The 12,220-nt window shown below is 46.5% G+C and overlaps 1 protein-coding gene across 1 annotated transcript in view; it reads right to left on the bottom strand.

Moving 5' to 3' along the window:
• LOC109376744 (piwi-like protein 3) overlaps positions 1 to 10,825 on the bottom strand; it is a 51,096-nt gene extending 40,271 nt beyond the window's left edge. Inside the window, exon 1 of the mRNA XM_019632844.1 lies at positions 10,483 to 10,825. The gene's annotated coding sequence lies outside the window, so the exon portion shown is untranslated. The remainder of the gene's footprint in view (positions 1 to 10,482) is intronic.
• Positions 10,826 to 12,220: the final 1,395 nt, after the last annotated feature.

Genomic DNA, 12,220 nt, shown 5'->3' with positions numbered 1-12,220 from the left:
AAGAACAAAACGACAGCAACTTGTCTGTTCCCCTTCCCCCAATTCCCCAGCACTGTTCCCATCCCCCCAATTCCCCAATAAAAATCTTTAAAAAAAAAATAAATAAATTTGCCAACCTCTGGAAGAGCCAATCCTGTCTCTCACAACAATTTAAAAATTATTCAAGAGCCATAAATATATTTTTACATAATCACCATTACGTGAATAATATCCTTTAAAAATTTTACAAATGAAACTATGATAGTTTTATTTTCATTTTCAATTTTACTTCCGAGCCACAGTACGCGAGCCCGTTTGCCGACCGACCCCTGGCCGCTCTTCCGTTTCAAAAGTTTGCTGACCCCTGATCTAGAATATTTAATTTTCAACAAAATATTTACTAGCCATGCAAAGAAACAGGGATGTATGCAAAACACACATAGTAAAAAAAGAGCCAAAGAAAATATCCTTGAGCTACCCCAGGTTTTGAATTTAGTAGACAAAGACTTTAGATGAACTATTATGTACCTACAGTTGACCTTTGAACAACACAGGCTTGAACTGCATGTTCTTATGTGTGGATTTTTTTCAATAAATATCTATACTTTTTTTTTTAAGAAAAATAAATAAATAAAATGACACAGGTTAGAAGTGGCGGTATTACTGGGAGAGGACAAGCAGGTGAGGTGTCTGCCTCTCAGACTGCGGGCAGGACCACCTGAGGCGCTGTCCACGGCAGAGATGAGTGTTCTGAACCTTGTCTCTCCCCACCGAGTTGAAGAATCTGCTTAGTTCTCTTTGGGGAGTTCTCGTATCAAATGGCAGGCTCCACATCCAAGTCCTCTGCCATTTACCCTGTGGATGGTAAGACGAGTTGATGAACTAGATAAGTCCTCACAGTGGGCTAAATGTAGAGCAGTATACATGGCAGGAAGAGAACAGCTTGGTTCTCTCCCTAAAGGTGACATCTGGGTATTCAAAGATCCCTCAGCCATAATTAATGGCCATACTAAATGGTCAGATGGGCTCTCGATAAATGTACAACTAAGAATACCCTTGTGTGGTGTTGGCAATTCAATTATGAAGGGCCCCATGAGACTTCTGAAGGTCAGTGACTGTGGGCCGTGTCATTGTCCACAGAAATAACGTAGCTGCTGGAGACTATCGGGATGCCAGGGTGGATGCCTTGGCTGAGCCCTTGGAGGTGGCCACTTGGGTGCCAGAGATAAGTGGACAGAATACAGTCCAAGTCATGATGAGACCTCTCAGGAGGAAGGGGTCTATCCTGAGGATCAGGCCATAAGTATTGGAGAGGATGTGGAGAAATTGGAACGCATAGGAGTAGGTGCTGTTGTAGGTGGGGATGTGAACTGGTGCAGCTGTTATGGCAAACAGGATGGAGGTTCCTCAATAAATTAAGAATAGATTTACCATATGTCTAGCAATCTCAGTTGTATTTATGTAATGTGTGTTCATATGTATTTGGGCATATATCCAAAAGAATTGAAACCAATATCTTGTTGCACACCCATGTTCATTGAAGCATTATTCACAATAGCCAAGAGGCAGAAACAACATAAATGTCCATCAACAGATGAATGGATGAATAAAAAACCTGGTACATACACAACCTACATTGTAGCCATCCTAATGGTTAGGAGGGAATCCTTCATTGTGCTTTTGATCTGCATTTCCCCTCATTATCAGAGATGTTGACCATCTTTTTGTATGCTTATTGGCCATTTGTCTCTCTTTTGCTCTACAAGCAGGGGTGTGGGGGTGGGGGGAGCACTAGGTCAGAGGTTTTGACAATAAGTGATTCTCACAACTCAAGGCCCATGATCCCTGAACTTTTTTTCTACCAGTTTCCCCCTATATCTTTTCATCAATGTAAGTGACTCAGAGGGAGTGTCTTTTCTGCCCAAGAGGCTTGACTAAGATCTGCTTCAGCAGCTCAGTAAAACAGTTCTGTCATTTCCTCAGTAAATGAACAATCCTGTATACTTATATGGAATGTACAAGAGTCTCTATAAACACAGTGCCATTTGATTCTTATCCTCAAAGCTGCACTGAGAAATATGAGGTATGATCAAAAATACAGTGAATGCTGCTGCCTAGTGCCATCCAACAGAAAGGCAAGGATCTTCAACATGGGAAGCCACACATCAAACCTTAGTAGCAGTGTGTGACAAGTTTAAACTTGTTTGGTGCAGTCAGTCGGGTGTGAGCAATGGTTGAGAGACGGTGTAATTTAAAGTGTGCTGTAAATCATCCTCCATCGTGACAACGCTCCGTGTCACACATCGCTTCTGGTACAGCAATTTCTGTCAAATAAAAACATACGGTGTGTCCTCAGCCACCTTATTCACTGGATCTGACACCGTGCAACTTCTGGCTCTTCCACAAAGTCAAAATGACCATGAAAGGAAAACCTTTTGAATCTATTCAGGACACTGAGGCAGCCACAACAGCGCAACTAAAGACACTCAGGAAAGAGGACTTCCAGGACTGCTTCAGAAAGTAGCAAGAACGATGAGGTAAGTGTGTTCGAAGCGAGGGGGAGTATTTTGAGGGGGATTAATGGCAATGTGTCTTTTACTGTAACACTTTTTTTAATTTAAACATTCATCATATTTTTTATTATACCTCATAGGTATACAAGTAGAATTCACACCTCTCCCATTTTAGAGATGAGAAAACTGAGCCTTAGAGGATAAGAATGCTGTTCAGGGCACAATGGCTATGGAACAGGAACCAGGACAATCTTAGCAGGAACACCCTGCAGCTCTCATAGATCATCAAAAAATGCTTTTCTCTCCCACCTTCTCTAGGCCTCACCCCTAAGCACAGACCCGAGCTCTATACTCTCCATTCTGCTTGCCTTCCTCAATCCCTCCAATAACAATGTTCATACCAAATAACTTCAGTCCTCTGGTGACAGCTGATTGGAGAAGACAGAGTCCCCTGACTCAGGATAGAATCAATTCATTGGCTGGGATAAGCCAATCAGATTTTGAAGTCTGGAAACCAGAGACTCTTCTTTCTTGAGCATTTTCTATGTGCCAGGAATAGCACTCGGTATCCATTTCATTCTCAACAAGTTTAGATTGATAACATTGCCCCCAATTTTACAGATGAGGAAACCGAGGCTCTGGAAGGTTAAGGGTCATCATCAAGGTTACACAGCTTGTAAGTGGCTGAGCTGAAATTCGATCTTTTATATATCTGACCAGAGACTATGGTCTTAAAAGCTACATGGTGCTGCCTCCCCTAGTGGACTCCACTTCTCCCTCAGACACCCCAATATTCTATACCCCAATATTCAAGTCTTTACTGAAGAACATGCAGTTCCCCAAATGTATCATACTGCTTGTCACCTGTGAGCTCTTCATGTGCTTATTCCTTCTGCCTTTCATGACCTCCCTGGATTTGCTTCTTCCTACCAGTCAGCTCTTAGTCTTAGGCTTGTTTATTCCATCTCATTGACCTCAATTTCCCTATGTGTCAAATGGGAAACACACTGCCTGCAACATTCACCTCACAAGGTCATTGTGAGTGAGGATCAAGTGATGACTGTGAAAGCAATTTATAAACTTTGGCAGTACTCCCCAAACTATCTACAGATTCAATGCAACCCCTGTGAACATCCCAACAGCCATTTTTGCAGAAATGGAAAAGCTGATAGCAGAATTCATATGGATTATCAAGAGTCACCAAATAGTCAAGACAATCTTGAAAAAGAAAAACAAAATTGGAAGATTTACACTTCCGTACAGTAATCAAAATAAGGTACTGGAATTAGGATATAACTGAATACAATGGAGGGCCCATAAATAAGCCTACATATCTATGATCAATTGATTTTCAAGAGGCTTCCAAGACCATTCAATGAGGAAACAATAGTCTCTTGAACAAATGGTCCTGAGACAACTGCAAATGATGTTGAACCCTTACCTCACACCATATACACAAATTCACTCAAAATTGATTGGAGACCTAAATGTAAGCGCTATAACCATACAACTCTTAGAAGAAAGCATGGGGCATAGTCATAACCTACACATGTCACCAAATGCACAAAGCAACACAACAACAACAAAATACAAAAATTTGACTTCATAAAAATTTTAAACTTTTGTACACTATCCATAGGCCATTATCAAAACATAGAAAAGACAGCCCAGAATGGGAGAAAACATATGCAAATCATATACTCGTATGTCACAAGAGCCTAGTATCCAGAATACAGAAAGAATTCATACAACTCGCCAACAAAAAGATGATCCAATTTAAAAACGAGCAAAGGATTGGAATAGAACATCTTCAAAGAAGTTGTACAAATGGCTCACAAGCATATGAAAAGCTGTTCAACATCATTACTCATTAAGGAAATGCAAATCAAAATCACAGCAAGAGACCATTTCTCACCCACTTGGATCACTATAATTTAAAAAATACTAAGTGTTGGCAAGGATGTGGAAACATTGAAATCCTCGTGTATTGCTGGTAGAAATGCAACATGGGGCAGCACTATGGCAAAGAATTGAGGTCCCTCAGAATGTTGAACAGAGAGCTACTGTGTGACTTGTATCTTAGTTTGGGCTGCTATAACTAAGTACCCTAGACTAGGTGGCTTAGAAACAACAGAAATTAATTTCTCACTGTTCTGGAGGCTGGGAAGTCCAAGATCAAGGCACTGGCAGGTTCTGTGTCTGCTGAGGACCCACTTCCTGGTTCATAGATGAGTCTTCTTGCTGTGTCCACACATGGCAGAGGAGCAAGGGAACTTTCTAGGGTCTCTCTTTTTTTAAAAAGGATTTTATTGGGGAATTGGGGAAGGGGAACATTGTGTTTTTCCAGGACCCATCAGCTCCAAGTCAAGTTGTCATCCTTCAATCTTAGTTGCAGAAGGCACAAGCTCAGCTCCAAGTCCAGTTGCCACTTTCAATCTAGTTGTGGGGGTGCAGTCCACCATCTCATGTGGGAGTTGAACTGGCAACCTTGTTAAGAGCATACGCTCTAACCAACTGAGCCATCTGGCTGGCCCATGGAGTCTCTTTTTGAAGGCACTAATCCCACTCACGTGGGCTCCATCCTCATGACCTAATCATCTCCCAAAGGTATTACCTTCAAATACCATCATATGGGGGATTAGGTGTCAAGATATGAATTTGGGGCAGGGTCGGGGACAAACATTCAGTGTGTGACACCCAGCAATTCTAGTCCTAGGTACATAACTAAGTTAAGTAAAAATATATGTCCACACAAAAACTTGTACACAAATGTTCACAGCAGCATATTCATAACAGCCAAAAGGTAGAAGCAATCCAAATGTCCATCAATTGATGAATGGATAAACCAAATGTAGTCTGTCCACACAATGGAATATTAAACAATAGAATATTAATAAGGAATAAAGTACCAATACATACTACAATATGGATGAATCTCAAAAATATCATGGTGTATGAAAGAAGCCAGACACAAAGGAGACACAAAGGCGACACGTTGTATCATTTCATTTACATGGAATGTACAGGATAGGCAAACTCATAGAGACAGAAAGCAGATTAGTGGTTGCCAGGGGCTGAGGGGGAGTGCAAAATGGGAAATAACTACTTAGAGTTTCCTTTTTTAAAAACAAAAATCACAAAAAATGCTGTTGTGCTGCATCTTTTGGTCTGGTTTTTTTTTTTTGGGGGGGGGAACAGTGTGTTTTTTCCAGGACCAATCAGCTGCAAGTTGAGTAGTTGTTTCAATCTACTTGTGAGGGCGCAGCTCAGCGGCTCATGTGGGGATGGAACCAGTAACCTTGGTGTTGTGAGCACTGTGCTCTAATCAACTGAGCTAACTGGCCACCCCAGGGTTTCCTTTTGAGGTGAGAAAATGTACTAGAAGTAGATAGTGGTGATGCTTTCACATAATGTGAATGTAATTAATGCCACTGAATTACCCACTTTAAAATAGTGAATGTTATATGAATGCTATCATAAGAAATACAAAAGACTTGCTGATAGATAGAATGTGGGATGAGATTGTAGGAGGGAAATCAACACTCTTCTGGTTTTCTTTAGGGAGTTATGGACTGGAGGGGCATGACGTATCTATCCACTGTGTTTCAGTCTCTACTACATCCTTTCTCCTCTTTGTCTAGGCATGCTCACGCCCACCCCAGGGCCTTTGCACCTACTCTTCCATGTGCCTGGAATGATCTTCCTCCAAGTCTTGGCTGGACTGCCACCCTCTTCATTCATGTTCCAGCCATGCTGTCACCTCCTCACACACCCTTCCATAAGCCTGACTGGCCCCTTCTCTTCTCCTTGGGGTCCCCACCCCATGGACATTCACTATCACCACAACCAGTTTGCATGCTCCATAGCATTGATCATAATCTCTATTGTATTGATTCTATCACTTGCTTATTGTCTGTCTCCCTCTAGCTCAAATGTTACCTCCATGAGAAAAATGATGTCATATGACTTATCCACACCATATCACTGATGCTGAGTACACAGTGCGCTCTCAATAAAGACTTGTTGAGGGCCGACTAAGTGGCGCGATGGTTAAGAGCTGGCTTGGGACGCCAGAGGACCCCAGTTCGGATCCCACATATGAGGCCCAGTGACACTGACCTCCACAGCTAAGATGCTGAACAACAGCTCAACCTGGAGCTGGGCTGCCGTGAGTCCGACGGCGTAGGCTGCAGCCCCTGTGGCAGTGGGTTGCCATGGGCTACCGTGTGTAGCCAGCAGCCAGCGTGAGCGGCCAGCAGCCACAGTGAGCGGCCGTCCAGAAGCTGGCGACTGATCTGCATCACCCGGGAAGAGCGCAATGATGGTGCCAACTTGGGCCAGTGAAGCAACGTCCTCCACAACTAGACTGAAGAACAAAACGACAGCAACTTGTCTGTTCCTCTTCCCCCAATTCCGCATCACTGTTCCCATCCCCCCAATTCCCCAATAAAAATCTTAAAAACAAACAAACAAACAAAAAAACTTGTTGAGTAATAGAATGAATGAATGACAGTTACCTGGGAAAAATCAGGAAAAAAATATCCAGCCTTGTTTAAGTGAAATCAAGTAAAGTAAAGGTGAGATTAGCAGTTATTATCTATTTATAGGAGGAAGTGAGATTGATTTTTGCCTCAATGTTAGACTTGGAAATTTATTATGGTGAGGTCATCTCATCCATCAACGTGCTACCCACCAGGACCATCCGTCAAAGGGAACTGTCAGTCTTCCTCTTAAAATTCCCTGGAGCCTCCCATCTTCATACCTTGCTCCATGGCTTCACAACTCAGGGGCCACAGATCCTACTCACCACGACCCAGATGTCACCAGGGCTCTGTAGCCTGTGAAGTGACATTCACATTAAACCACCATTACTACTCTTCACCTGCTCACACAGCCTCGCCATCCATTCTGTAAAAAGCTCCATGCCCCAATACCTGGTGTCCCCAAAGAGGAGACTCATAAACTTACCTGTGGCTACAGTCACCACTCACTGTCTGCCATGTTGACTTTGCTCCGCTTGGGCTCCCTCTGGGGACCTGGGTAATGTCTGAAGTCTGTAAGTAACTAGCAGGAGCCCCATGAGAGCTAATGTTAATCAATTAGGTGGCTGGCCTGGCATGAGATCTTTGTATGTTCCCCAAATTTTCATTTCTGCATTTTATGCAGAGGTGGACCATCCCCACATGCTGAACATAAAATAATTAAATCTAATCAGTAAAATATTTTTCCCCTGTGGCAGATACTCAATTGTCCAGCACCCCTTGCAGTAAAAATGACCATGAAAACCAGGTCAATAAGACTCTGTTGGAAGAGGTCATCAAGAGGGCGAGGGTGTGACCACCTATTGACCCTCAGGCTGGACATGAGCTCACACAGTCAGGCTCTTACTCAGCTTTCTTTGTTCTATTCAGGCCATCAATTGATTAGATAGGGCCCACCCACAGCAGGGAGGATAACCTGCTTTACTCAAATGTTAATCTCACCCAGATATACCCTCACAGACACACCCAGAACAATTATCACCACATATCTGGGCACCCCATGGCCCAGTCACAGTGACACACAAAATGAACCATTATGGCTATAAAGAGCATCTGCTGCACAGGAAACATCACACAGTTAACTAGGATTTCTCTGTATAGTAAGTTGGTTCAGAGCCTTGGTTTGAATCCAGCCTCTCTCAAGTTCTAGCGACATGTCTGTGGTTAAGCTATTTAACTTCTCTCAGCCTTCACTATAAAATGTAAATGATGGGAGGAACCTAGACAATGGGGCTGTTTGGTGAATTGAGTGAGATAATATGTGGGAAGTTGATAGCACAGTGCCAGACTTTTAAGGGCTCAACAAATTATAGCCATCATCACTATTATTGTGTTGTGAACTGTGAGGTCATGCGTTGTCCCAGTTATCTGTGGATTGCCTCTCATCTCCAAATTCAGTCTTTCATGCTTGCTCGTCCACAATAAACTGGACCTTGCTGAGCTTTCTCGGTAGAGGGAGCTGAAGGGACATTGCAGGAGAAAGGCTTTTTTACTGGTTCTGGCAGCTGCTCCATTGGTCAGAGGGATGGTCTAGATAGTATGGGTCAGACCAAGGAATTCTCAGACCCTGAGGAAGGCTTTTCTACCCAGGAAAGTTTTTCTGCTCTTGCCTCAGGGAGAGTCTAGCTCTTTCCATGCTGATCTTAGGTGCCCCTAGTGGTGCGTGCAGCAGAGGGAGCCAAGCTCCAGGTTCAGAAACAGAAGCAAGCCCTGGTGCCTTCCGTGCCCACCTTCGTTTTGCTATTAAACCAAATATGATCAAGTCCTTTATCTTGGAAGAAAAGCTCCAGGTTTTCAAGGAAGGACCCGACAAGGTCAACTTCCCAGGCATGGTTCTTGGCAGAGAATGGAAAGATGTGGATTTTGAAAAATGGCTCCCCAGAGTGAGGCTTTAGGCACCTTACTTTTCTAAAGTACCCCAGTTACCATAGGGGTGCAGTCCAGACAGAGAACCACTGGATCCATCTCTTGGGCCTTAAGATCAGAATTCTGGCGGCTGCCTACTTGCTGTGTGAGCTTGGACAAAGAGGGCTTGGTCCTTCTCTATGACAAAAAATCCTGGGGTCAATAAGGTAGCAAGCAAAGCCCAAAGCCCTGAGTGCAGTGGCTGGCACATAGTATGTTCTCAATATTTGGTTCTAATATACAGTTATTCTTATTCTTATTTTTGCTACCAAGCAACTATTTTGCATCCTCTGGGCTCCTGGAGTCTCACCATACTCTCACTGAAGCTAGTAGGTGGTGGGGTTGTGACTGAGAAGCCCCTCCCCCAGCAAGGAGCAGGGCTGTGTCCCAAGCCAGACCAGTTGGATGCACTGTCCCTGGAATGAAAACCTCACACAGACGGTGCGCCTTTCACCTGGGTGGTGGCTCCCTAACCGTGCTGCCTTTGCCAGGTGACTATTCCCAAGACTCTCCCTTTCTGGCTTTCCAGAGCTGCCTTGGTTTCATCCCGTTTCCTAGTTCTCCAGCCTCCCATGGACTCTGGGAATGCCCATCAGCCTTGCAGTTTATTCCCTTTTGTCTACGTTAGCCAAAGTTGGCTTCTGTGGCTTCTGGCCAAAGACCCTTGACACTGACAAATGGAAAGAAGGGGCCCTGGATCCACTGCTGCATGGAGAGGGCATACTCTGAGCTGTCCTCAGTCCTTCTGAAATGAGGACCGAAAACCAGGGGGCCTTCAGGGGCAGGAAGGCAAGTCCTTAAAGTGGACTTCAAGGCCTTACAGGACCTTGGCTGACCACTATCCTCCTTGCTTATGTCACTCCAGTCCCACTGGCCTCCTTGCTACTTGTTAAACTTGGTGGGCACATTCCCACCCCAGGGCCTTTGCACTTGCTGTTCCCTTTTGCCTGGAATGCTCTTCTTCAAGGAGCCCCCACAGCCTACTCCTTTTCCTCTTTGCTCAAATGTTACCTTCTCAGTGGGGCCTCTCTCAACCACCCTACCTCAAAATACAAATCCCACCCATCTGGCCCTCCCTGTCTGACCCCTTGCCTAGTTTATTTTTCTCCAGAATCTTCCAACTCACTATTGTATATCATTTACTGATTTTGCTGTCTGCCTCCTAGGCTTCACAGAGCAGGGCTTTTTATCTGTCTTGCTTACTTCAAGTGTCCCCAGCACAGTCATCTGGCACATAGTAGGAGTTCAATAAATATCTGTTTACCTGAGTTGCATTCTGGGTAGACAGATGCAGTCCAAAACCTAGTGGACCAAGCCTTGGTCCAGCAGAGCCCATTGTCTGCCCAGCCCTGGAGAACCGGCTAACAGGAGTCCCCCACTGGGGAGAGGCTCCTGGGAAGGCCCCAGTCTCCAAATGACCGATGTGTGGGGGGAAGGGAGCCACGTAGGGCCTGACCCCTCCTGGATGGACAGCCAGTATATCTTGTAAAACTCTCAGCAATAACAATAACAATAGAAAAATTAAAAATAGCAGCGGCACTAACCTTTTATGGGAGCTGGCCTATTTTTCCTGGGTCTGTGTTAAGTGCTTTACATTCAATATCTCCTTTAAGCATATCATTCCCATGAGGTAATCATATTATATTCGTTTTAATAAAGATGAGAAAACCGAGGCTGGGAGAGCGTGTCCCACCATCTCCCGCCACTTCCTAGAGAGCCTGGCACAAAGCAGACACGGAATAAATGATGCTGTCCTCCTCCGTCCCATAGGAGGGAGGTGGGACCTGGGGCGTTGGGCAGGAGGGTCGGGAGTTCTTTGGGAGGTTAAGGCGCTGCAGGTGCGGGAGCCAGGGTGCGCGTCCGGCTGCGACGCCCGTCGCGCGGCGGGGCCTGGGAGGCCCAGCGCCGGCTTTCCGGAGGGGCGGGGCCGCGCGCGCGGCGGCTCCCGACGTCACTCGGCGCCGGCCCCGCCCCGCCGCGGCCGCAGCCCGGGAGCTGAGCGACCGGCAGCAGCCACCGCTCAGGACTCTAGACGCCGCGCGCCCAGCCATGGCTTCGGGCCCCGGGGGTGAGGGGACGCTGGGCACGGGGGAGGCGGGAGGGCAGCCCCGGGCCCCGGCTCCAGCCCTCCGCTAACCGGCAGCTGTCCCATCTTGTCCCACAGAGGCGGAGACCAGGCAGAGGCTGCTGCGCACCGTCAAGAAGGAGGTAGGTGGCGGGGCGGGGGAGGGGGAGGGAGAGGGGCCAGGGAGCGCGACCCTCGGAGGAATAGGCCGCCGCAGCCCCCCGGGGAGAGTCTTAAAGGAGGGGTGGCCCCTGGCGGCAGGGTGGCCATCTCGGATGTGGGGCTCACCTGGGTTGGTACTTACCCCCCACAGGGCTGGAGGCAGGTGAGTTTGGGAGTGGGGGCCTCTGGATGTTTTTCTGCTGTGTGCATGGGCGGATGCGGCGCGAGGGCCATCCAGGTGTGGGGCACATCTACCTGTGTCTGGGCAGAATCCCCTCTCGTGGAGAAGCAGGTGGGTGGGTCTCACTAAGATGAGACAGGCACCTAGGGGGCTGACAGGGCTCAGGGTTGGGGAGCTGGATGGGGCTGCAGAAGGAGGACCCGACTTCAGGAGAGGGGGAAGATTCCCTTTGGGGAAATAAAACCTACCCCCACCCCAATTCTCATTCCTTGGAGCCATCCTAGGAGCGTCAGCGGGTTACTCCATTTGTACTCCATGTGTGGGCATATGCCCCTACTCTTGTGGCCTTTGGGCCCCTCGTTGTCCACCCCACCCCACTCAGCATAGGAGGGTGAGAAACAGGGGTCAGCTGCCCCTCCGTCCCCTCTCTCTTGGGGCCAGTGGGGAGCCCGTTCTAACCTTTAGAGTTAATAGCCCATGACTTCCTGAAGAGGGGAAGAATTTGTAGGGATGGGTGCCTGGGGAAGCGTTCAGATGCCTGGACCGTGTGTGTGTGTGTGTGTGTGTGTGTGTGTGTGTGTGTGTACATGTACGTGTGTACATGCGTACATGCATGAACATGCCTGTGTGGGTGAGGATATGTGGCTGTGAGTGTGTGTATCTGAGAATGTCTGTGCATTTGTCTGGAGATATCCGTATATCTTTATTGTGTGTGCATGTTTCTGTGTGTCTGTGTTTCTCTTTTTGTATGACGTTTATCTGTGTGATGCAGGAATCTGAATGAGTGAGACTGTGACTGTGTGTGTCTGTATCCGTGTATCTGTGTGTGTGACGTGAGATGCATGAGTCGATGTGTGAACGAGTGAGGCTGTGA

This window comes from Hipposideros armiger, unplaced genomic scaffold, assembly GCF_001890085.2.
Source record: "Hipposideros armiger isolate ML-2016 unplaced genomic scaffold, ASM189008v1 scaffold_1185, whole genome shotgun sequence".
NCBI classification, from domain to species: domain Eukaryota; kingdom Metazoa; phylum Chordata; class Mammalia; order Chiroptera; family Hipposideridae; genus Hipposideros; species Hipposideros armiger.
Note: the sequence above shows the minus strand (reverse complement) of the source record. Positions and strands in the feature narration are given on the sequence as shown.